Below are 24,648 nucleotides of genomic sequence, written 5' to 3'. Positions count from 1 at the left end.
CCATCGGGTCCTCTTTTACATCTAAGCAGGTATTCTACGTATTTTATATTACAAGCATTACAATAAATATGTTACATGTCACATCTAATACACACTATCTAATCAAAAGTAACCGGACTCCTATTAGTGGACATTAATATGGGGTGTGTCCACCCTTCGCCTTTATGACGTCTTGTACTATGCTGTGGATACCTGCAGAGGAATAGCAGCTCATTCGTCCTCCAGAGCCGACACCAGAGAAGGTGGCTATGTTGGATACTGGGGTTAGACGTTGCAACTTATTCCAGAGGTGGTCCATTCGGATCAAATCGGGACTCTGGGCTGATCAGACCATTTCGGGAATGTTATAGTCCACAAACTATTGCCTCAGAGATGAAGTTTTATAACAGGGTGCAATGCCATGTTGATACATTCAGTCACAGTCACCAAAGCGTTGCGCTACTGTAGGCGGTACACAACGCTTTAATATAGTCTCATATTCTTCCGTACTTAAAATTTCTTAAGCACAATAAAGAGAGCACAGCCTAGCCATGAAAAACGCACTCATATTGTAACAACACCTATTCCTCACTTTGCTGCTGGCATTACACTTGATTGCAGACAGCGTTCTCCAGGTATTCACCAAACCCAGACCCTTCTGTTGGATTACCGTCACTCCAAATCACTCATTTCCAAACATCCAGTATCCACTGGAATCGCTCTTACGCCATCTCAAGCGTTGCTTAGTATTGTCTACAGAAATGTGTGGCTTATCAGTAGCTGCTCAACCACTGCACTCCATTATTTTTAACTCACTACGCACGACCATTGTGCTAGCTCGACTAATGGTAGCACTGTGAAACTCACGAATGATTTCTTCCGTTGATCTAATGAGATTTTATGTAACTACCCTTCACAATGCGCGACGGCCCTGTCCGTCATCACATGAGGTCTGCCTTGTCTTGGTTTCAGTGTGGTTGTCCCTTAGCGTTTCGAATTCACAGTCACACCATCAACAGCCGACTTTGGCAGCTTTGGACGGGTTGAAATGTCACTGATGGATTTGTTAATCAGGCAACATCCAATCCAATGACTAGTTCCGGTTCAACGTCACTGAGGCCTCCTGTGTGACTAGTTCAGCTCTTACTGCTTCTTTATTGAGAACACATTACTGCCGGTTTTATTTTATTCTGTCGGGCTATGTCTTTCGTTGCATTTACTGGTCAATTTCGCGTTACACTGAGTTGTCGAGATACTTTTGATCAAATAGCGTACAAAATTTGGAAGTTGCTATAATATAGAAAAAACAGTTTATAATCGTTCGTGATAAATACAACAATAAAGAGGCGTTAGAGGAACCTAAATTTGTAACTACAAGCGCTAGCAGTAATGGACTTGAGAGCAGAGGTGGAAGAGGCAGAGAATGGGGAAAACGATAAAACACATTTAATGAAGATAGGTGAAAAGGAAGTGGCGTGACTGACTCAGAAACGAAAAGGGAAATCAGCGTTTCTGGGAGAAGAGAGTATTTGCTTTGGATTTTGAGAGAGAAAACTGGCCATATGCAGGGTGCCTTAAACTGCGAGGGACTGTAGAGGGTTTCGCCGATCATCAGGGCTAAGTTCGAAGCGAACTCATCAGTGAAGACAATTCTACTCCACTCACTGAGATTCCAGGCCGAAGGCGTGTCTGGAGACGATCCGGATAGCTGTGGGATACCATCCTGACTGTCGCCCGCCGTACGTCCCGACAACCGGGCGGGATGATCTCGGGCGTCATTTCTTTTTATACCACGACCGCTTTGGTTGTCATCAGCTTCACCCTTAAAGCACAGCGGAACGTTTAGTTGCCGTTCGTGGCAAGTCATCCTGGGCTTACATTACAGCAAAATAATGCCTGCCCTCAAACAGCGAGAGTTTCTACTACTTGTCTTCGTACTTGCCAGATTATCCCTGAGCGAGTGAGGTCAAAGGATCTCTCCTCAATTGAGAACATTTGGAGCATTATGATCAGGGAACGCCAACCAGGTTGAGATTTTGACAATCCAACGAGTCAATTGGACAGAATTCTGTACGATATCCCTCAGGAGGACATCCAACGACTCTATCAATCAGTGCTAAGCCGAATAACTGCTCGCATAAGGACCAGAGTTGAACCAACGCATTATTATCTTGCTCAGCTCGTGAAAATCTTTCACTTGAATAAATCAACCATTGTTTTCTGTCCCATTCGGATAATTCATTCGTGTTGCGTCGCTTTATTTATCTTAGAGCGTATTGCGTCTCAAGTGACTTTAGTGTTGAGTTACCGTTGTATGCTGACTCCAGGAAAAGTGGAAACTGGAAGATCTCAAGCAAGGAATGTTGTCCGCACAAATCAAATGAATCTCGTGACAATTGTCTTCTTGACGATTCTGTTCTGGGATAGTTTTTTCCCAGTAATGAACAGTTTAGAGACATGGGAGTCATGTTACGGAGACACCAGATTGGAGTCCTGGTTTACCCATTCTAAGTTATGTTCTCTGAGGTTTTGCTTAAACACTACAAACGAGTGTCGGAATGATTCCTTCAATCAGGTTACGGTAGACCCCATACTGCAGCCCTCCCCTGTATCTTTATTGGATTCGTTACCAACAAGATCTCAACTCAAACACAATAAAAAAAGGGGAAAGCTTTTCCGGTTTATTCACATGTCTATATAGGTCTCAGCCGCGTCTGTATCTAAAATGTAAAGTGCGTGGCAGAGGTATGTCTTCCATATCCATTTTTGGAAGTCGCATGGATCAAAAGACTCATTACATGGGTCTTTATGAGCTGTGATTAGTGTAATTTTACTTTCGTAACCCTATGATAGAGTAAAGTGATGGAATGAAGCAGTGTAGAACAACATGTACTTCTAAGAATGAGAATTGGAAGAGAGCAGTTAGAAGCGGTAAAGGAATGTAACTGTTTGGAATGCAATATCACAGGGGGTGGTAGAGGACTGAAAGAAATTGTGAGAAGAATACAGCGGTGCAAATTGCACTTAATCTGAGAAAGATCTTATTCACCAGCAAGAACATCAGTCTGAAAATAAGGCAACGGATCATGAAAGCATTTGTTTGGAGTGTGGCCCTGTGCGGAAGTGAAATTTGGACGATAGGAAAACAAGAGAAGAGACAGCTAGAAGCCCCAAAGATCTGGTGCTACTCGAAGGCCAGCTGGAGAGACAGAGTTACCAGTGCAGATGTGCTGAGAAGTATATGGGAAATCAGGCACCTCTCAAGATACTATAACATCATTACAACAATAACAGAAAATTACATTGACGGAATCAATTACAGCAGACGACAAAGGGCGTCACATATGCAGCACATTATGATTCATGAACGATGTGTTACGTTTGCGCAAATGAAGAGGAAACCAGACAGAAGAGTACATGGGCGCACGGCTGTAAACCAGTCTCAGCGTTGAGCACTAAAGAAGAAGGGTAAACGGTAGCGACCCTATGATATTTCCCTGAGGCACACTCTAAACTAATTTTGTGTTTTTGTGTAGCTCTTCATCTACGATAGCTTACTACATGCAACATTCTGCCTGATAATGAGCCCCCAGTCAAGTCATAAACTAGAAACTAATTTATTTACAAGTGAACAACGTGGTACGTATAAGCTTACGAGTGTGCATGCAGGGCTAGCTGGTGGACGCGGAGTGGACGTGCGCCGTCGCCGGGGGTCCAGTGGCCGAGGCAGCGCTAGCGGTAGCGCTTTATCAGATGGGCAGCCGCCGGGCCTTATCTCGCCGCTTCCCGTATTCGCTAATCTGGCGCCGCTGGCCCGCAACGACCGTTATATCTTGTGCAGTCCACCCTGCGCACAGTTCCCAGTAATGATTACGGTCTTACTTTCTCAGGGTCCTAAGAGCGAGCAATGGGAAAGCCTCCTGGAAAAGCGTTCCTTTCGCAGCCGAATGAAAGCGAACAGCTATACAGACTAAACCATGTCTATGGCTTCCACTGTTCTCAGTGTTTCGCGAAGCACTTACCCATTCTTTGTTGCGGTCATGAAGCTTTAGTCGTTTAAAATGAGTTGACAAGAACTGGCGATGGTTCGGTTATTTTCGAGTGCGTATTTTCATCGGTTTGATTCCATCTGTACCACAAGCCAGTGCTGAAAAGTAATGCCTCCGATGTTTTCAGGTAGAAAATCTTGAAATTTTTTTAATAAAACTGACGTTATTAACATTCTACATCTTCATTTTTCATGACTACATATTTATTTCTCAACATAGTCACCTTGGCAACGAACAGATTTCTTCCAAAGAGAAGAGACCAGTTTGTTGACACAGTTACTGTAGAATGTGTGACTTTGTTGATCGAGCCACAATCTCACCTCTGCTTGCACCGCTTCATCACTATCAAAATGAAGTCCTCCAATGTGTTTTTTAACTCTCGCAATACCAAGGGTGAGTGGTGGGGGGGGGGGGGGGGACTACTTTAGGCCCACCTTTTGAAAATATTGTAATCTTGTCATGTACTCAATATTTTATAAGTTTGAAAAACTGTTTAAATTGTTTATTGCTTTTAATTATTTCTTCTGCGAGACTTGTAACTGTTTTGAATTTTTCGGTAAACATAACCCAAAATATGGCTCTTCACCACAATGTCATTTTCATATTTTCAAGCTCAGCAACCTTCTTACAGATCTATATATCTGCAAAAAGTTTGTTATTAATGAAATTCAGCGACAATTAACGGAAATTATTTTTTTTTTAATTTTTAATTTTGGTCGTAAAGCATTAAGGAAAATGCGTCGGCGTTACTACTATTGTGCTAATAGATATTTTCAGATTTAAACCCACTTATACACTATGTGACCTAAAGTATCCGGACATCCATAACCATACGCTTTTCATATTAGGTGCATTGTGCTGCCACCTACTGCCAGGTACTCCATATCAGCGACCTCAGTAGTCATTAGAAGTCGTGAGAGAGCAGAATGGGGCGCTCTGCGGAACTCGCGGACTTCGAAGTGGTCAGGTGATTGGGTGTCGCTTGTGTCATACGTCTGTACGCGAGGGGTTCCACACTCCTAAGCATCCCTACGTCCATTGTTTCCGAAGTGATAGTAAAGTGGAAAAATGGCTCTGAGCACTATGGGACTTAACATCTATGGTCATCAGTCCCCTAGAACTTAGAACTACTTAAATCTAACTAACCTAAGGACAGCACACAACACCCAGCCATCACGAGGCAGAGAAAATCCCTGACCCCGCCGGGAATCGAACCCGGGAACCCGGGCGTGGGAAGCGAGAACGCTACCGCACGACCACGAGATGCGGGCAGTAAAGTGGAAATGTGAAGGGACACGTACAGCACAAAAGCGTACAGGGCGATGTCGTCTGTTGACTGACAGAGACCGCCGACAGTTGAAGAAGGTCGTAATGTGTAATAGGCAGACATCTATTCAGACCATTACACAGGAATTCCAAACTGCATCAGGATCCACTGCAAGTACTATCACAGTTAGGCGAGAGGTGAGAAAACTTGAATTTCATGTTCGAGCGGCTGCTCATAAGCCACACACCACGCTGGTAAATACCAAACGATGTCTCGCTTGTGTAAGGAGCGTAAACATTGGACGATTGAACAGTGGAAAAACGTTGTGTGGAGTGACGAATCACGGTGACAATGTGGCGATCCGATGGCATGTTGTGGATATGGGTAATGCCCGATGAACGTCATCTGCCAGCGAGTGTCAACAGTAAAATTCGGAGGCGGTGGTGTCACGGTGTGGTCACGTTTTTCATGGAGGGGCTTTCACCTCTTGTTGTTTTGCGTGGCACTATCACAGCACAGGCCTACATTAATGTTTTAAGCACCTTCTTGCATCCCACTGTTGAAGATCAATTCGGGGATGGCGGCAGCATCTTTCAACACGATCGAGCGCCATTTCATAATGCACGGGCTGTGGCGGAGTGGTTACAAGACAATAACATCCCTGTAATGGACTGACCTGCACATAGTACTGACCTGAATCCTATAGAACACCTTTGGGATGTTTTGGAACGCCGACTTCGTGCCAGGCCTCACCGACCGACATCAATACATCTTCTCAGTGCAGCACTCCGTGAAGAATGGGCTGCCATTCCCCAAGAAACCTTCCAGCACCTGATTGAACGTATGCCTGCGAGAGTGGTAGCTGCCGTCAAGGCTTAGGGTGGGCCAGCACCATATTGAATTCCAGCATTACCGATGGGGGGAGCCACGAACTTGTAAGTTATTTTCAGCCAAGTGTCCGGATACTTTAGATCATATAGTGTAATTGCATCGGGAACTAATGACATTCATGTCTGCATCATCTGCTGAAAGGTGTAGAGCACTGTGCAGAGGAACTACATAGTTGGTCCTATTTTGATTTTATCTTTTGGTATTTTCCTTAAAACAATGTCGCAGCACCTCACATATATCAGGGAGTATGTCTTCGAGTAACTCTTACTCGACACACAGAAGGAAACTAGCTGGTGTAGGGAGGTTCTCCTTCAAGGTAACAAGTAGCCCACGAAGCGTAGCACAGTAAAAGAGGATCCCTGTTAAAGAGAAGTAGTCGTACGAAGTTTGACTTGTTGCCAGGCAGTACTCCCCTCGCTTCTTCGCAACTATCGGATAAGACTGAAGGGTTTACGACTACGTAGGGAGTTTACAGTTTCCGGAGTAGCTTGGCTGGTGATGGGTTCCGCCGTAATTCCCTTGACCGAAGTTACTTCGCTCTTCTGTGGCATTTGCTGAATCCATCTTAGTTGCTGCGTAGAAGCCAATGACCTTAGCATCTAAGTAAACAGACGCCTGATACGACTGCGGCAAATGACTTTCTGTTAACCAGACCTACATAAATACACGAAATATATACGTACTGCATACATATCTTGTCACCAAAAGTTCACAAGACCGATATTATAGTTGCATATTAACACTGAAAAAGAGAAATAACTGTTCTTTTGTCTTGAAGATTAAATAATTTTTAAATTCGTCGGAGAGCATTACTGTTACTACAAAATGCCACTTCTTGAGTTGTACGTGCGCAAGAATAGCGTGTAAACATTTCCTTTGTGCCACTTGTAATTGTGGGACGCACAGTTCTTACTATATCCTAATCGTCCGTATACGCTTTCTTGAAATGTGGGTTAATTTAGTCGTGTTTATGAACGGTGTAGGCAAAAAGAGAGCTTACAAGTTTGTCTCTATTTGGCATGAATGTGAGAGAAAAATTGACTAAAAGGCCACACTTGCGACGAATGTCACGTGAGTGCCACATGTCCTGCTAAAGTCAACGAAGAATAAAATGCGATTCACCATATGCGACAAAGTCGTAAATTATTTACTTTCACGGAGTTTGGCTCTACTTCTCTTGGAAGAAAACACATCAACAATAGAAGCGTAATGGCCTGAAGATGGATACGTTCGGTCTGTTACATCCTGTCAGATCTTTCCTTTACTGTTTATAGAAACGTTAAAATCAACATCAGCTTTCCGAAATCAATTTTTAGTGTAGCTCTCCGCACCTGTGTGGTGAACGTCACGAATATTCAGTAACAGTAAACAAATCCAAGAATGCAAGTTAGCTTGGAGTAGATGAAACTGATGCTTAATACAGGGTGAGTCAGGAGGAGAGAGTCTCGCCTTGCGGGGTGATGTATTAGTGATTCTGAACAAAAATTTCCTAAGGACATATGACCTATTCCGTATGGTTCTCGAGACAGAACACGTTTAATATTTTATGTGTTATTCAAACATTGTCATTGTTTACTATGTACCATAGTAGTGTAGAGAAAGTCGAGAGCCGGCCGCTGTAGACGATCGGTTCTAGGCGCTTCAGTTTGGAACCGCGCGACCGCTACGGTCGCAGGTTCGAATCTTGCTTCGGGCATGGATGTGTGTGATGTCCTTAGGTTCGTTAGGTTTAAGTAGTTCTAAGTCTATGGGACTGATGATCTCAGATGTTAAGTCTCATAGTGCTTAGAGCTATTTGAACCAACTGAAAGAGGAATGTACGTATATATTGTCGTCTGTCACGTCGCTTTCAACACCAAGAAACAAACATCGAACTAAATGACATAATGCGAATGATTTCGGACACAACTAAGAGCGGTCCCAACTTCTGGCTACTAGTACTAAGTCACATACCCCCACCACAACTGGGAAGACAAGAAGCACTTCTTAGAGAAGCAATTACTGAGCGAGGTGGCGCAGTGATTAGCATGCTGGACTCGCATTCGGGTTGACTATGGTTCAGATCCCCGTCCGGCCATCCAGATTTAGGTTTTCCGCGATTTTCCTAAATCACTTAAGGCAGATGCCGGGATGATACCTTTCAAAGGATGCTGCCGATTTCTTCTCCCATTCTTTCCTAATCCGAACTTCTGATTCGGCTCTAGCAACCACGTTGTCGATGGGACGTTACACACCAATCTTCCTTCCTTCCTGTTTTTTCAAAATAATTAACAACTTCCTTTCATTCGTCCCCTGCTTACATTAATATTTAACGACTCTGCTCTAAAAAAACCATTTGTGGAAACAATATACTTAGAAAATAACAACTTCGAAATTATGCGACAGTGGAACAAAGCCTGGGAAGATAATGTAATTGCAGATCTCAAGAAATTACGACGTTTCTCTTGAAAACCAATTGGTTTTCACCTTTCAGTACAACTCTAGGTAATTATAAACCGAATGAGAACCAAACATGGCAAATGTGCGGACTCATTGTACGCTCTCCAGTCACATTAATGACTGGATAACTACCTTTTGCAATGTGGACCGCTGCGAGGCGTGCAGGAAGTGTCAGTGAGGTCCTGGAAGACACCGACAGGGATGGGGAGCCATTTCAACTCGAGTACCGTGGGACCAGCTGCGATAGGTTTCTCGGTTGAGGATTCATGGTGCAAAAAACTCAATCCAGGTGGTCCCACAGATTCTCAATTGGGTTTGAAGGCGGGGAATTTGGAGGTCCGGGGAGTACGGTAAACTCGTCCCGGTGCTCTTCGGAACACATACACTGCGAGCTGTGTGACACATTGCATCGTCCTGCTGGTAAATGCTGTCGTGACGAGATAAACGAAATGCATGTGGCGCAGACATGCTCACAATGGATAGATGACTACTTGTGTCGATCCACTGTGCCCTCTAGAATGACGAGATCACAAGGAATTGTCACAAAACCTTTCTCGAGACCATAATGATCCCTCCTCCAACCTGTACCCTACCGACGACTGTTACAAGGCCGTACAAGCCAACGGCCAACTGTCAGATGGAGCATAAAGAGTGATTCATCTGAAAAGGCCACCTGTCGCCACACGGTGAACGTTCAGTTGAGGTGTTGCCGTTAAAATTCCAGCTTTCGTCGGCAATGAATAGCAATCAGCATGCGCGTATGAACCAGGTGCCTGGTGCTGAGGCCATATGCAGCAACGTTCGCTGTTGGTTCACCTGGGCGGTCAGTTGCTCAAGAGTCGCATGTCTATTCGTCCGTAAACCCCTCCGCAGCCGTCATTCACACCTGTAGTCTATGGCCGTGGTGCACCACAGCTACCTGTACGTTAACCATGGCGGCACGAGAACACTTTAAAAACTTAGCCGTTTCGGAAATGATTCCATCCTTGGACCGAAAGTCAATGATCATGCCCTTTAGGGGCTCCGTTTCCGCATTTGATAACGACTGCCGTGTTTCCCTCGTCGGTGCTCAGATGGTTCTGAGCACCATGGGACTTAACATCTGAGGTCATCAGTCCCCTAGAACTTACAAGGGAACCTCCCCATCGCACCCCCCTCAGATTAAGTTATAAGTTGGCACAGTGGATAGGCCTTGAAAAACTGAACACAGATCAATCGAGAAAACAGGAAGAAGTTGTGTGGAACTATGAAAAAAAATAAGCAAAATATACAAACTGAGTAGTCCATGCTCAAGATAGGCAACATCAAGGAGAGTGTGAACTCAGGAGCGCCGTGGTCTTGTGGTTAGCGTGAGCAGCTGCGGAACGAAAGGTACTTGGTTCACGTCTTCCCGAGAGTGAAAAGGCTAATTTTTTTATTTTCAGACAATTATTATCTGTCCGTCCGATGCGATCACTTTTTTGGGAGTGATTATCACATCCACAAGAAAACCTATATCGGGCAAGTGTACAAGTTAGGTGGGTCGACAACACATTCCTGTCATGTGACGCACATGCCGTCACCAGTGTCGTATAGAATATATCAGACGTGTTTTCCTGTGGAGGAATCGGTTGACCTATGACCTTGCGATCAAATGTTTTCGGTTCCCATTGGAGAGGCACGTTCTTTCGTCTACTAATCGCACGGTTTTGCGGTGCTGTCGTAAAACACAGACACTAAACTTATTACAGTGAACAGAGGCGTCAATGAACGAACGGACAGATCATAACTTTGCGAAAATAAACTCTTCACTCGAGGGAAGACTTGAACCAAGGACCACTCGTTCCGCAGCTGCTCACGCTAACCACAGGACCTCGGCGATCCTGACGTGAGACTAACCTTGATGTTGCCTATCTTACGCATGGACTACTCAGTTTGTATATTTTGCTTATTTTTTCATAGTTCCACACAACTTCTTCCTGTTTTCTCGATTGATCTGTGTTCAGTTTTTCAAGGCCTATCCACTGTGCCAACTTATAACTAAATCTGAGGGGGGTGCGATGGGGACGTTCCCTTGTGAGAACTACTTAAAGCTAACTAACCTAAGGACATCACACACATATCCATGCCCGAGGCAGGATTTGAACCTGCGACCGTAGACGTCGCGCGGTTCCAGACTGAAGCACCTAGAACCGCTCGGCCACACCAGCCGGCATCGTCGGTGCGACACGCTTTATATACCCTCCACTGCTAGTGCTACCACCCGCCGTCTGTGAGTACTTATTGCACGTTGACGTAGAACATAGGTAGTAGCCATATTAATGTGACTGGGCCATGTATAAATGGACACTTTTAACACACCTCTGAAGAGAGACAGCAGAGTAGAAAGGCAGACAGTCCAACATACGGTGCTCACATGTTTATTAAGAACCTCCACGAGACAGTTTCAGTACTTCCTGAATATTGTTGATGGTTCAGTTAACTGTATTTGTAAACTAGATGTTTCTCTACGAATATTATTCTTAGTATATATTTGTAATTTGTAATTTTTATCAATTTCATACGAAAAATTATAAATCCCAAATCAGTTTTGGCCTAAGTATCTTTTCTTTGACTGAGTCACATAAATGGCCACTCGCTCTCTGTCGCACAGTGTTTTATAACATCACACTCACGACAAAAATTTTTGGTTCTGCATTTGCAAATCTCTATAGACAGCTGTGTAAATAGTAACAGTAAATAACGCCGCAGGCTGTGCCTCTGTTGGCAGCAGAGTGCAGTTCTGGTATCCGCCTACCTCCTAGTCTTCCGCGCTTTACATCGGCAGTGATTTTACTAAACAGAAACAGCGACCTTGCCGTAAACACGGGAGGCGCCTCTGAGTCGGAATGCGTTGGAAATCGAGGAGCGTGCGGTGGTGGTATGTTGAAACGTAATACCGTGCCAGGCAGGCGGCCAACCTGACAGCTGTGGGTGTCGCCCAAACACTGAGGCAACGCGCGCAGCTTTTCGAAAGCAGCGCCTTCTCTCGGGCACAGCTGGCGCACAGCGGGTACCATCTGCCCGAGCCGGCGGTCGACAACTTTTTAATAAGAAACGCATCGCACGGAAAGGAAAGCGCCGCGCCGGACCGTCGCGGAGGGTGCGTCGCGAGGCTAGCCACTACTTCTTTTAACGGCATATTGAAATCTCTGTTGTTATTGGCACGCCCGCAGAATCCGCACGACCCCCTGCCCGAGCCGGCTCCTTCCCTCCTTTCGTATATCCGTTCCCAGAGGGCGAATAAAAGTGAAAAGTAGCCGAATCCCCCACGAAGGCCCGAACTAGCCGTAGTTGCAGGAGTAAAAGGCAGCGATGATTAGCCCTGTTCCCCGGGACCCCGCAAAATGAAATGTCTAGGGCGACAGCCGGTATGGCCTCGGGAGGAATTAAAGTTTCGCTGCTACGGAATCAGAAGAAGGTTTACGAGTTGCTGAGGTCTCCTCCTATTTTTATGTGCTGACTCTGGAAAATGGAAGGCAGAGGTTTTGCGACTGGTGGTGTCAACATCCCGCGTAGGCAACGGATACACAGAATGGGAGTAGCGCTGAATACCTAACCTCATTGCGAAGATCACAGCTCAACTACGACTTTGCTTATCTATCGTCATTTCTAACTAATAACTGCTACTGCAAATGCTGCGTTCTTCTCTGGTAACCCGACGATCTTGGAAAACGTTAAGATTTGGACCTTTTGAAGAGATTACTGAATAGTCTTCAGGCAACTGACATTGTAACTATCAAAGCAGTGGTTCTCTACCTTCTCCACCTGGTGCCCTCCTCTACAACCCCAGAATATTTTATGACCACCTATGTATGTTTATTGTATTTATTTATCTGTCTCTTTGGAAAAACTTTTACAATAACCCACAATTCACACTTTAATAAAAGAGGATTACCAAATGAAGAGTAATACAGAACTGTAGTGTTCCGAAGAACCTGGTGGAGAAAAAGTGTTTATGTATTACTTAAATACCTGATAATACTATTTTCACTCGAACAACACCTTTCACATTCAACTTTTTTTTATGAAAGTCACGAGAAAAATTGAGAACATCAATGAGATTGTTGAAATCGTTTTTATTTAAGCAACTCTTGAATATTTGGTTTCAAACTAGTTAAACCACATCAAAAGACACTCTTTACATGCAGGAGACTGCTAGTGTCGAGACGGCTAGTGTCGAGAATCCGGTCTCACATAGGTATGTAGAAGATAACTGTACGAACACGTTTAAGGCTTCCTTCGCCCCTCTTGGATGAATAGAAAGAAAACTGGGCCAAATTCTACCAACCTCACGTGTTGAAACCGTTCTTTGGCACTCGTATTACATTTCAATTCAGTTGCATGCCCTTGTATTACGTCAGAAAGTGCAAGCACATTAACTGTGAAGGGTGAGCTAGCTAATGTTTCTGCTTTCTTCTGAGCTGTCGGTAACCCTGCCCCATCCACCCCCCCCCCACCCCCCACCGGCTCCGCCTTATATACCCCACTCACTCTCAGGGTGTCGCGCATCCCAGGTTTGGAACCACTGACATAAGAGCTACTTGTATGTCGTATACAAACGTTATAATTCGACAACTAAACGCGAAAAAAAATTAAAAAATGCGATTTGTAGAATACCGGACGTTGAATAGAAACTAAGATTTTGCTGTAGTTGCTGTTGTGGTTTTCAGTCAGAAGCCTGGTTAAGTGTAGCTGTCCGCGCTAATCTATCCTGTGCAGCTCCCTTCATCTCTGTATCACTTCTGCAACATACATCCATTTGAACCTGTTCACTGTATTTTTCCCAGGATCTAAGTCTGGAAATTTTCCCTCCATTACCAAAATGACGATTCCCTTCCGCAGTTCGGATCAGTTCGTGTTTATTACTTATCCGACCGACCCAACTAATCCAATCCACGACAGGCCAACCTCATGTAGTTTTTCTGTTGGTTTCTGTAAATGATTCAGGAGGACAGTGGGATTGTTCCTTCAATAAGCTCCCGGATCGACAGCTCCTTCCAGCTTTGTCCAGCCCACGCTGATCCTTTCACTCAAATGACCGAAGTCGACGGCTCGTTAAAGCCTTAACTTCTCTCCCCTACCTTTTGCTGCCAGTTGTTGGTTAATGGAAGCAACACGTTAGTTAGTAAAAATAGCGTTTAGTATTCCGCCGGTGAGTGAGTGGCTGGAGATGGATTACTAATTAAGATGTAAAATACAAACTATCGCGGCCAGGAACGTGACATTTATTAAATCATTTCGGGCCATTATGCTGTGTTTGGATTAATTTCTTGGAGAAAGCCAGTTATAGGACCCCGTCTGTGGTGGGAATCTTCGGAAGTGGTTGTAGCTGTTGTAAATGTCTGATTTACCTTCAAACTCGCTTCTGACTGCAGCAAAACTGGTTTCCGTGTGTTCTTGAGCAGAGGCAAGATAAGAAATCCTAAATCGTCACTAGTGTCTTGATCACTGTGCCATCTTAATATATCGAGATGTCTTAAGGCCACAAATACACTATCTTATCAAAAGTGTTCGTACACCTTATGTAATGCGGTATTTACCACTACATGTCACAAGGGGCAGATCCGCCTGTATAAAAGGAGGCTGGGAGTGTTGTGCTGTCAGTAGAGAAACGGTAACAACAGAATGGGTCCGTCAGGAAAGCTCAGTGACATCGAATGTGGACTAGACATTGCATGTCACCTAAGTAACAGATCCATCAGGGGCGTTTCAGCCCCTCTAAAAAGGGCCAAGTCGACTGTTTGGTGATGTAATAGTGGAGAGGGAACGTGAGTTAGCGATCCTAGCTAAATCAAGACAAGGCAGACCTAATGTACTGACGGACAGCGACTGTCAACATCGCGAATGGTAGTTGGAACAGACCGCATCGAATTAACGGAAGGAATCATTCGTGAGGTCCAAAGTGCTACCAGAGGTGCGTATGGAGTTAAAAAGAATTGGGTACAATGGTCGAGCAGCTCCGCGTAAGCCACTCATTTTTGTAGTTAGTGTTGAGCGACGGAAGAGTTGATGTAAAGAGCCATGCCACAGAACAGTGGATGACTGAAACGAGTGACCTGGAGTGATGAAACTCGCTATGTTATGTGGCAAAGTGAGGGAAGGGTTTGAGCTTGGCCACTGAGTGGAGAATGTTACCTGTCGTCATGTGTAGTGCCAACAGCGCAGTGTGGATTAGGTGGCGTTACTGTGTGAGAATGTTCTTCGTATTCACGGTGTGGTACCGTTATTTCACTTAAGAAACCACTAAATTCGAAAGGATTGGAAAACAATTTACGGAATGATGTTCTACGTACAGCAGAGAAACAGTTCGGAGACGATCCTTGTTTATATCAACATGACAATGCACCCTACCATAAAGCAGCATCTGTTGGACTATGGGTTGTGGGCAATAACGCTTCTGAAATGGACTGCCTTGCTCAGAATCTCAACCTCAACTCAATGGAACACATCTGGAATGAGCTAGATCGTTAAGGTTGTTGCAGACCCCAGCGTCCACCTCATGTGGTTTCGACTCTTCAGCAGGAATGGGTCGTCATTTCTTCAGACATTCATATATCTCGCTGAGAGTGTCCTCAGCGGAGCTCAAGCTGTCATAAAGGCGAAGTGAGGACACACCTCATATTAATGTCGACTAATAGATGTCCAGGCATCACACTATGCCCCTCTTCCTGGATTATTTTTTTTAAATTTTTTTTTAGTTGCACAGTACCAGCAAAAGACTAAGTATGATGTATGACTGAAGAACAGAGACAAAATTAGGAAAATACCGATATTTGAAATTCAAATCAGCCAGTTTGTTCCCTTAGTGACAGTTATCGAATATTTGCAAATGACAGCGGCAAGTTTGAGGTGCACTGTTCTGTATGAACAGTCATAATTTTCAACCAATGACCACGACGAGCATAAAACGTAGTTTATAAGCGAGTAAGGCAAAACCTCAGAAGGCTCTCTGAACTACCGACACCTCAGAACTGGCAAATTACAGTAGTTTTAGTGGTTTTGAATGTATCACTGTATGATGTCGTTAGATGGTTCTCGAAATAAGTGACGCAGGTGACAGATTATGATATTCAGAGCTTCGAAGGTGTGTCTCTATGACAAGAATTTCTATAAGATTTCGAACTTACGGCAGCAGTACGATAGCCATAAGATTCCGGATGTACGTGATCAGGGCTGCCCTTCAGGATCCGTGTGAAGCACCAGTTCGTGCAACACTGCGGAAAATAACATCGGAATTCAATGCTGGAGCTGCGAAGTGCAAGGGCGTGAGGACTGCGCGACGTACGTTGCATGTTACTGCCTCTAGGAAACAAACATCCAGCACGACTACCCCTGATGGCCTAACGACACAAAACTATGCCCACGCCTTGGCTGGAGACCACCGAAGCTGGACAACTGACAGCAGAACATCCACAACACTCCATGGCATATCACGTTTTCGATTCACGCAGAAGCACTAACCACTGTGTGGGTTGAATGTATATAATTCACAGCCCACTCCCGTAAACAAGGAATATGGAATGATTTCCAGTTGATTACATGATTGACGGCTAAGCAGCGGAAGTGAAATCGCTGCACTCTCTTGGTAATTTTGATAGACCGTTAGTGGCTTGCGGAATATTGACGTAGATGTAGATGAATTGTTTTCAATATTTTGTTGGACTAAATCTTCTGAGATAACTGCCGCAGAACATGAAGAAACCTAGGAACCATCAAGGTGAAGAGAACAACAGAAAGTAACAACCAAAACGTCAAATAAAATCCTTGATATGTATGTACGAAATAAACATCATCTAAAGTAACTGTGAATTAAAATTTCGTAAAATACATCAAACAAAGGGGCACTAAAATCACATTTGGAAGAGAGAAAAATTAACTTGCAAGTCCTATCGCCGTTTTTAATTAGTAGACAAGTTCATATTCTGGATGTATGACATTTGATATAAGTGTGTCTGATGACTGGGAGTTGCTGCTGCCTTATTTTGTCAAATATAACATATTTGATACAACCAGAGATAGCTTTTCTCGTGCTCGCTAGGAATGTCCGGCGAGCCGAGGTCTGCTTGCGCAACCCGAAGAATTGTTGTATTCGCTGGGCGTCCAGCTTGGATAGTGATCGCTGATTCACTGAATTCATTGGGATTGCGCAGTGGGGAGACGCTGGAATGGGCGCGGCTACGCTGCACTCACCTGGTCTTTCTAAAGCCCAGGGACAATGTCACTTGAATAAACCATGCCATCGTGTCACGGCTTCTGATGCAGATTGGCTTTTAAAAACATGCATAGGGTAGGTCGCGCGAGAAAGTACACAGGTGGGAAACCATTACGAATTGCAGAGCAGGAGATTGATTGACTGGGGCACTCTTGCCCGTGCAGTGAACCGTCATTACCACAACAGTGAAGTCAAGTCATAAAACACCTCGCAGCTCTTCAGATACTTAAAATTTCTTATATATAAAAATAATATTACATCTCCATCTACGTACATACCCTGGAAGCAAGGTGCATGGTGGAGGGTACCATGTACCAATACTATTCGTTGTCTTTCCTGTTCCACTAGCGAACAGATCAAAGGAGAAACGACTGTCTTTAAGTTTCAGTACCAGCCCTAATTTCTCTCATGTTATCTTCGTGGTCCTTACACGAAATCAACGTTAGCGGCAGTAGAATAGTCCTGCAGTTGGCCTCAAATGTCAGTTCTCTAAAATTCCGCAACAGTACCTCTCGAGAAGAGCGTCGTCTTCCTCCATGGATTCCCATTTGAGTTCACGAAGCTTCCCCATAATACTTGCGTGCTGATCGAACCTACCAGAAACAAATCTATCAGCACGCCTCCCAACTGCTTCGATTTCTTCCTCTGATCCGACCTGGTGGGGATCACAAACGCTCGAGCCGTACTCAAGAATGGGTCACACTAACGTTCTATATGCCCTTCCAAAATTCTCCCAATAAACCGAAGTTGACCATACGCCTTCCCTACTACCGACCCGCAGTGCTCATTTCACTTCATATCACTTTGCAACGTTACACCTATATATTTAACCGATGTGATTGTGTCAAGCAACACACCAATAATGCTGTATTCGAACGTTACAGGAGCGTTTTCCCCACTCATCCACACTAGCGTACATTTTTCTAGCCGACGGCTGTGGCCGAGCGGTTCTAGGCGCTTAAATCTGGAACCGCGCGACCGCTACGGTCGCAGGTTCGAACCCTATCTTGGGCATGGACGTGTGTAATGTCTTTAGGTTAGTTACGTTTAAGTAGTTCTAAGTTCTAGGGGACTCATGACCTCCGATGTTAAGTCCCATAGTGCTCAGAGCCATTTGAACCATTTTTTGAACATTTTTCTACATATAGAGTAAGCTGTCATTAATTACACCACCTAGAACTCCCGTCTAAGTCATCCTGTATCCTCCCACAGTCACTCAACGACTGCATCCCATACACCATAGCGTCCTCAGCAAACAACCATAAACTGCTGTTCATCCTGTATGTCACATCATATATGTATATAGGAAATACGAGTGATTCTGTCACACTTCCCGGGGCACGCCTGACGATACACTTGTCTCTGATGAACACTCGTCATCGAGATTCTATTACTTAAAAAGTCGTAATCGGTATTCTGTAAATTATTTTTAGAATTGATGTTTATACATACGAACTCTGCCTAGCTACATTGGATCATACACTATTTTATTCACATACTGAAAACGTTAATTTCAAGATAAGTTAGTGCTTGCTCTCTATATTCTGCTTTACTGATAAGAATCTTGGAAGAATGAAGGAAGAAATTGTAATACGTTTTCTTAAAATGTTGTTTGATTACTACCTGATGTGTTTTGGAGACTGTTTTGCTAAGCAATAATAACAAATTCTCTAAAAATGTTTCTATAAAAAGTCTAGCGGTACGTAATTAAAGGTTTAATCAGCAATGCATAACAAGTTTTGTAGCTTATCCATGTGAAGAATCTCATGTTGCCATTGCTATTTCTTAACACGTAAGTGGTGGGTCATTATGAGAGGAAAATAAGTGATAAATGTGTGGTCTATTCACAATGGTTTCCCAAGTACAGCTTTTTTTTCTTCGCTTTGGAATGAAAATGGAGATGACTCTGAGCACTATGGGACTTAACATCTTAGGTCATCAGTCCCCTAGAACTTAGAACTACTTAAACCTAACTAACCTAAGGACATCACACGCATCCATGCCCGAGGCAGGATTCGAACCTGCGACCGTAGCAGTCCCGCGGTTCCGGACTGCAGCGCCTAGAACCGCAAGACCACCGAGGCCGGCTGGAAATGGAGATGCTGAATTTAAGAGGGTAGCTTTTCGGAACTATCTATTTCATTTTACAGCTTATGTTCAGTACTGTCACCGATAACTTTTAATTTTTTTGTAGCTACGACGTATAGAGATCGAATAGTGCGTGTCGTCATCTTTTGGCGTTTGTCTGTCCCTCCTGTGACTCACTGTGTTTATTATCTCGCTTGTATTCGCCGTTCTTCAAGCTAAAGATAAGTGAGGCTTAATGGGCATGCCACTATCTGTGTTGACGAGGCAAATCCCGGCAAATACGTCTATGGTATGGGTTTAAGATTAACCTGCGCAAGAAACGCAGCCATGCAGTGCATGACACCATAAACGCAGACATTAGTGATAGATCTTACATGGAGCGCAGTTCCCTGTTACGACAAATCAGTTGTTTGGAGTGACCCGTTACCCCCTCTCACACCCCCATCCCCTCGCGTATTAGAGAAAGAACGGCTAAATTTTAAAGTCTCGTTGATGTCGAAGTAATTACAGACAGACCACGGGGTGCGAAAGGAAGGTCTGTTTATTTCTTTATGTAACTTGTGCAGATGCCGACCATACGGTCGTCTCTTGAGGTACGTTCAGACGGGCCGAAAAAACTACATAAATTTTGACAATGTTGAAACTTCCTGACAAATTAAAACTGTGTGCCGGATCGAGACTCGAACTCGGGACCTTTGCCTTTCGCGGGCAAGTGCTCTACTAACTGAGCTACCCAAGCACGACTCACACCCATCCTCACAGCTTCAATTCTGTCAGGACCTCGACTACTACCTTCCAAACTTCACAGAAGCTCTTCTGCTAACCTTGCAGAACTAGCACTCCTGGAAGAAAGGATATTCCGGAGACATGTAGCCCCAGCCTAGGGGATGTTTCCAGAATGAGATTTTCACTCTGCAGCGAAGTGTGCGATGATGTGAAACTTCCTGACAGATTAAAACTGTGTGCCGGACCGAGACTCGAACTCGGGACCTTGGCTTTCGTGGGCAAGTGATCTACCAACTGACATTGTTGACAATATTGACAATGTTGACAATGTTGTCCGGAAACATTGCGTTCACATGAACTGCAGCCAAATGTACAACAACATTACCACCCACTATAGCCCAGCAATATTTGCGGCAATGCATTTACAGGCCAGAAATTTTTACGGGTGTCACACTATCACCACAAAATGGGTGAACGCGAGCTAGTGTTAGTGAATGCGTCTCTCTTGTTTTTACATCACAAAAGGAATCAAGTTGGAAACAACAAGAGAAATCGGGGTTTGTGGATGCGTTCTTACATAAGTAATCGGAATGCTTCACAAAATTTAACTGTGAACTGATGCTGGATACATGCCTCTTCCAGAATTTTACTACACTGTCAAAACACGACTGCGATATCTTGTACAAGCGATTCGACCGAGAATGCTAAAACCGATAAAAGTATGTGGGAACGTATATCAGTTACAACCCGACTGGCTATCGCCCTTCAGTTTTCAGCTACTGATCATTCGTGTATAAGTTTAATGTACCTTTTTAACGTTCACTATTCATCAATAAGCCTCACGCTACCAGAAGAATGCAGCGCAGGACTGGAAGATTTCGTCAAGAGAAGTTTCATATAAGAATACAGTTTTTATTTTATTTCTGGTCATTAACACACACCACTGTTTACACTATAAATTCCTGCTTCAGTTACGTTTAGAGATAATGTGAAACTCATGGCATTAAATGTAAACCATATAAATGAAGAACCACCTGCGCTTCCACTCTTGCTATGCAACCTTTTTGCCTCGCATATGGCGTAGGTTCGAAAAATTCGGAATTTTTTGTATGCATCCTCAAGCATGATTCCGAGTTCATCACCTACTACAGCTTACCAATTCTGTTTTTTCAGATTGCGATCTTTATATACAGTAATTTGGATGTCCCATAGCTCTGGTAGTACGAGTACGTGTTGACAATTAATTCCTTCGAATCTTTATGTGAAAACTTCAAAAGATCTTTAAGTAAAACAAACGTTATTCACATTATACATCTCTAGTCTTCATATCAACGTATTTATTCTCAACAAGGACACCCTGGCGACGAACACATTTCTCCCAAAGAGAGACCAGTTTGTTGATACTGTTACTGTAGAATGTTTGACTTTGTTGACAGAGTCATACCCACACCTCTGTCTGCATCGCTTCATCACTATCAAAGTGACGTTCTAGAAGGTATCCTTTAAGTTTTGGAAACAGATGAAAATCGGCTGGGCCCGAGTCGGAAGTGTACGGAGGATACTCGATGACAGTAAACCCAAGTCCTCGGATTACTGCAGATGTCGCAGCTCTCGTGTTTGGTCTGGCGTTGTCATGCTGAAAGAGAGGGTGCTCCACATGCAGACAAACTCTTCGAATTCGATACTCGTTTGTACCATGTTGTTTCTCACTCAACTACATAGTTACTTACACTCCATGCTCTAGCTTCAGAGGGCAGCAAATATGCATATATGAAGAATAAAGATGTAAATTCTTAATAACGTTTGTTTTATTTTAAAATCTTTGAGAGCTTTCATATAATAAAATCAAAGGCATAATTTTTCAGCACGTCCTTTTAGATGAATCACGTTTATAAAAGTCATTGTTCTCTCCTTCTTCCACTTCTCCATTGGGGTACACGACAAACTCACGACAACAAACAACTACAGCACACGTAGCTATATGTACGTGTAAAAACTTTCGAAAAACAGCGAAACGATATTATTTTCGCTAGGACACGTGACTGCAGCGTTTTCGGTGACAGAAGTGGGAAACAAACGTGAGAACGGGAGGGAAGCATTTGCAGAAAAGGACATAAAGAGATATTGTACTGCAATACGAAGTATCCTCTACCCTCGGTCGACAACACCGCCAACCTCTCGGCAACTACCTGCAACAGTCTGCGGAGGTTCCAGTCCTCCCTCGGGCATGGGTGTCTGTGTTTGTCCTTAGGGTAATTTAAGTTAAGTAGTGTGTAAGCTTAGGGACTGATGACCTTAGCAGTTAAGTCCCATAAGATTTCACACACATTTGAACATTTTTTTACAACAGTCTGCAACATCAGCAGTACCGCCCAGCCATGTCACGAAATTGCAATCTACTGCAGCAAAATTGCAGAAACGTTGACGGCAAAAATATTGCTGCGAAATATTGCAGTAAAACATTTAAATACACCTTTATTAAGAGCATGATAAGAGAGAGAGAGAATTAGCTCAATTGCAGAAGGATCGGGGAACGTGGCCTGTGTTAGGAACTGCTGCGGCCATAACAAATGAAATGATTTAGGAGAACAATATAAAACCGTTTTCTGGGTGGACAGATGGAAATTTGACACCCATTTGTTCTAATGTGGGTCAGTTGTAACTACTGCGCCTAGTCGCTCAACGAAACCCCGTGGAAAAGTATATAAATCAGATGTAATCCACAGCATACACAGTAAGAACAAAAGCTGGAATTTTGTTGATAGAACCCTTAATGTAGTATACTATAATCCTAACCTTCGTTATGGAGATTTCTCCCAAACAGAAGAAAGATATTTATTTGGTTTCTCCTACTGCATTTACATTACCGAATCACGAACTTAATCCTCGATACTGATATTTTTCTTTATAACATTTACATCAAGCTCAAGTCACGTGTTATTAATAACTGACTATTTAAGACAGATATTCAGTACCCGATTGGGGTACAGCGCTATTTAAACGCAGAGAAGTTCTATGAAGAGAACGGAAACCACTTGTGGGAAGTATTAGTTTGACTTATTAATGTAAGCGGCAGAAGTATTATTTCCAGTGGCGAGAAGGTTCTTCGAGTTGCTGGAGATGCCCCTTCTACAGAAGACCTCCCTCACTCTGTAGAAAGTACCAAAAAATGTTCTCGAATTTAACGGTAAATTTAACAAACCTCATTAGACTTTATCCGTCAGTTGCAAAGAAGAGGGGTGCTACTTGTAACCATTTGAGGCGGCTATGCTCGATAAGGCGGGCAGCGGAGCGGGCCGACATTTTTACTCTAAACGCTCACGTATTTGTGCCGGAGCCGGCGGGGAGCCTATGTTCAATTACGCCGGGAGCAACTTCCTTTGCATTTAAATCCGAAGCAATTAGAGAAGCGCCAGTTAATGAAATAAGGCCGAATTAGCCGTCGTCTTTCACAAGATTATTGTAATTCCTCTTGGCGAGACATATTCTTCGGCCACATTCCTCTCACGGGACACTTTCGGAAAGAAACGAACCCCAAATTACGGAAGATTTCCAGAGAGAGGAAAGAAAACAGCGTTGGCGGAGGTACCATCGCCTTCTTTCTTTGAATGTCAGCTGCAGTTTCCAACGGATCAACGGCAGGACGCCAAAGATTGTCTTACTGCTCTCTGATCCATTGCTTCTACTATGGTTCAAGCGTAATTATTTCATTTGAAAAGTATTATTTGTAGAATGCTTTCTAACGAATTTTTTCCTCTTTTTTCAGAAGAGAAAAATTAAGAGAAATAGTCCACTTATGGAGCTAAACGGATTTTTAAGCGCCTTTGTTATAATTACTGAAGCCCTCGCACGCAATTTCCTGTGCAAGTATCTATTCTGAGAATTCTTTTAGCAATGAATTTCTATTACTCTTTTACAAAATTATACCATTAATGGTAACAATAATATGTATTATGGTGATTTCATGGCCGGAGTGGCCGTGCGGTTCTGGGCGCTACAGTCTGGAACCGAGCGACAGCTACGGTCGCGGGTTCGAATCCTGCCTCGGGCATGGATGTGTGTGATGTCCTTAGGTTAGTTAGGTTTAATTAGTTCTAAGTTCTAGGCGACTGATGACCTCGGAAGTTAAGTCGCATAGTGCTCAGAGCCAATTGGTGATTTCAAAGCTGACCAATAGTCTCATAAGCATTACCGATCTTTGTGTAAGTGTGTTTATTTATGACGCTGAGTAAGCACATCGGAGTCAAAACGTTACGACCAACTCCCCCACACAGGTCACAGAGTTGTGTGGTGCAGTGACTCAGGCAATGGGTTAGCATACAGGAGTGACTGGGATTGAATCCCTATCAGGGCAACAGGACTTTGGTTTTCTGTAGGTTTCCTAAACAACTTTTGGTGAATGTCGGGACGACTCTGATGAACGCCATAATCGACTGCTTCCCACATTCACCACAACTTTTCCCAGCAATGCTACTGGCACTTTCTAGTGACCCCACATCGGAAAAATAATCAACACTACTACTTCATTCGGAGACAAAAATGAAATACTTTTTGCTCCCTACTTCTGATTTTCTTTATCTGTTTTCAGGTACAGAGATACTGGAATCTTGAGGAAACTGCTTATTCATCCACGTATCAGCATGTACAATAGATCTCTCTGAGTTGACATTTATTCGTACATGTTGATACATGTCTCAACCTCATCGCTAAAGATCGATACCATTTAATAAAGAGATAATAAATACAGCTGAGTAGATAGAAAAGGGAATGAAAAGTATTTATTTTCCTCCTTGAGCTTATTATCAGTTTTCGTGCTCATAATCTTCCATCACAATGGAAGTTTCAAAAATACTTGCTTCTTACTTTAGGGTTCGATAGTGTGTTCCCTATGATGCACGCCACACGGCGGAATGGTTTATGTGATTAGCTGCTGTAGGCTGTCTGTGAACATACGTTTTATCACTTGGCAAGATTTA

The 24,648-nt window shown here is 43.6% G+C and overlaps 1 protein-coding gene across 1 annotated transcript in view; it reads right to left on the bottom strand.

Annotated features, from left to right (window-relative positions):
• Positions 1–24,648, bottom strand: part of LOC124721602 (protein trachealess-like) — a 309,705-nt gene that overhangs the window by 197,097 nt on the left and 87,960 nt on the right. The gene's annotated exons all lie outside the window — the stretch shown is intronic.

Source organism: Schistocerca piceifrons, chromosome X, assembly GCF_021461385.2.
Source record: "Schistocerca piceifrons isolate TAMUIC-IGC-003096 chromosome X, iqSchPice1.1, whole genome shotgun sequence".
NCBI classification, from domain to species: Eukaryota; Metazoa; Arthropoda; class Insecta; order Orthoptera; family Acrididae; genus Schistocerca; species Schistocerca piceifrons.
This window is presented reverse-complemented; position numbering and strand designations above follow the sequence as displayed.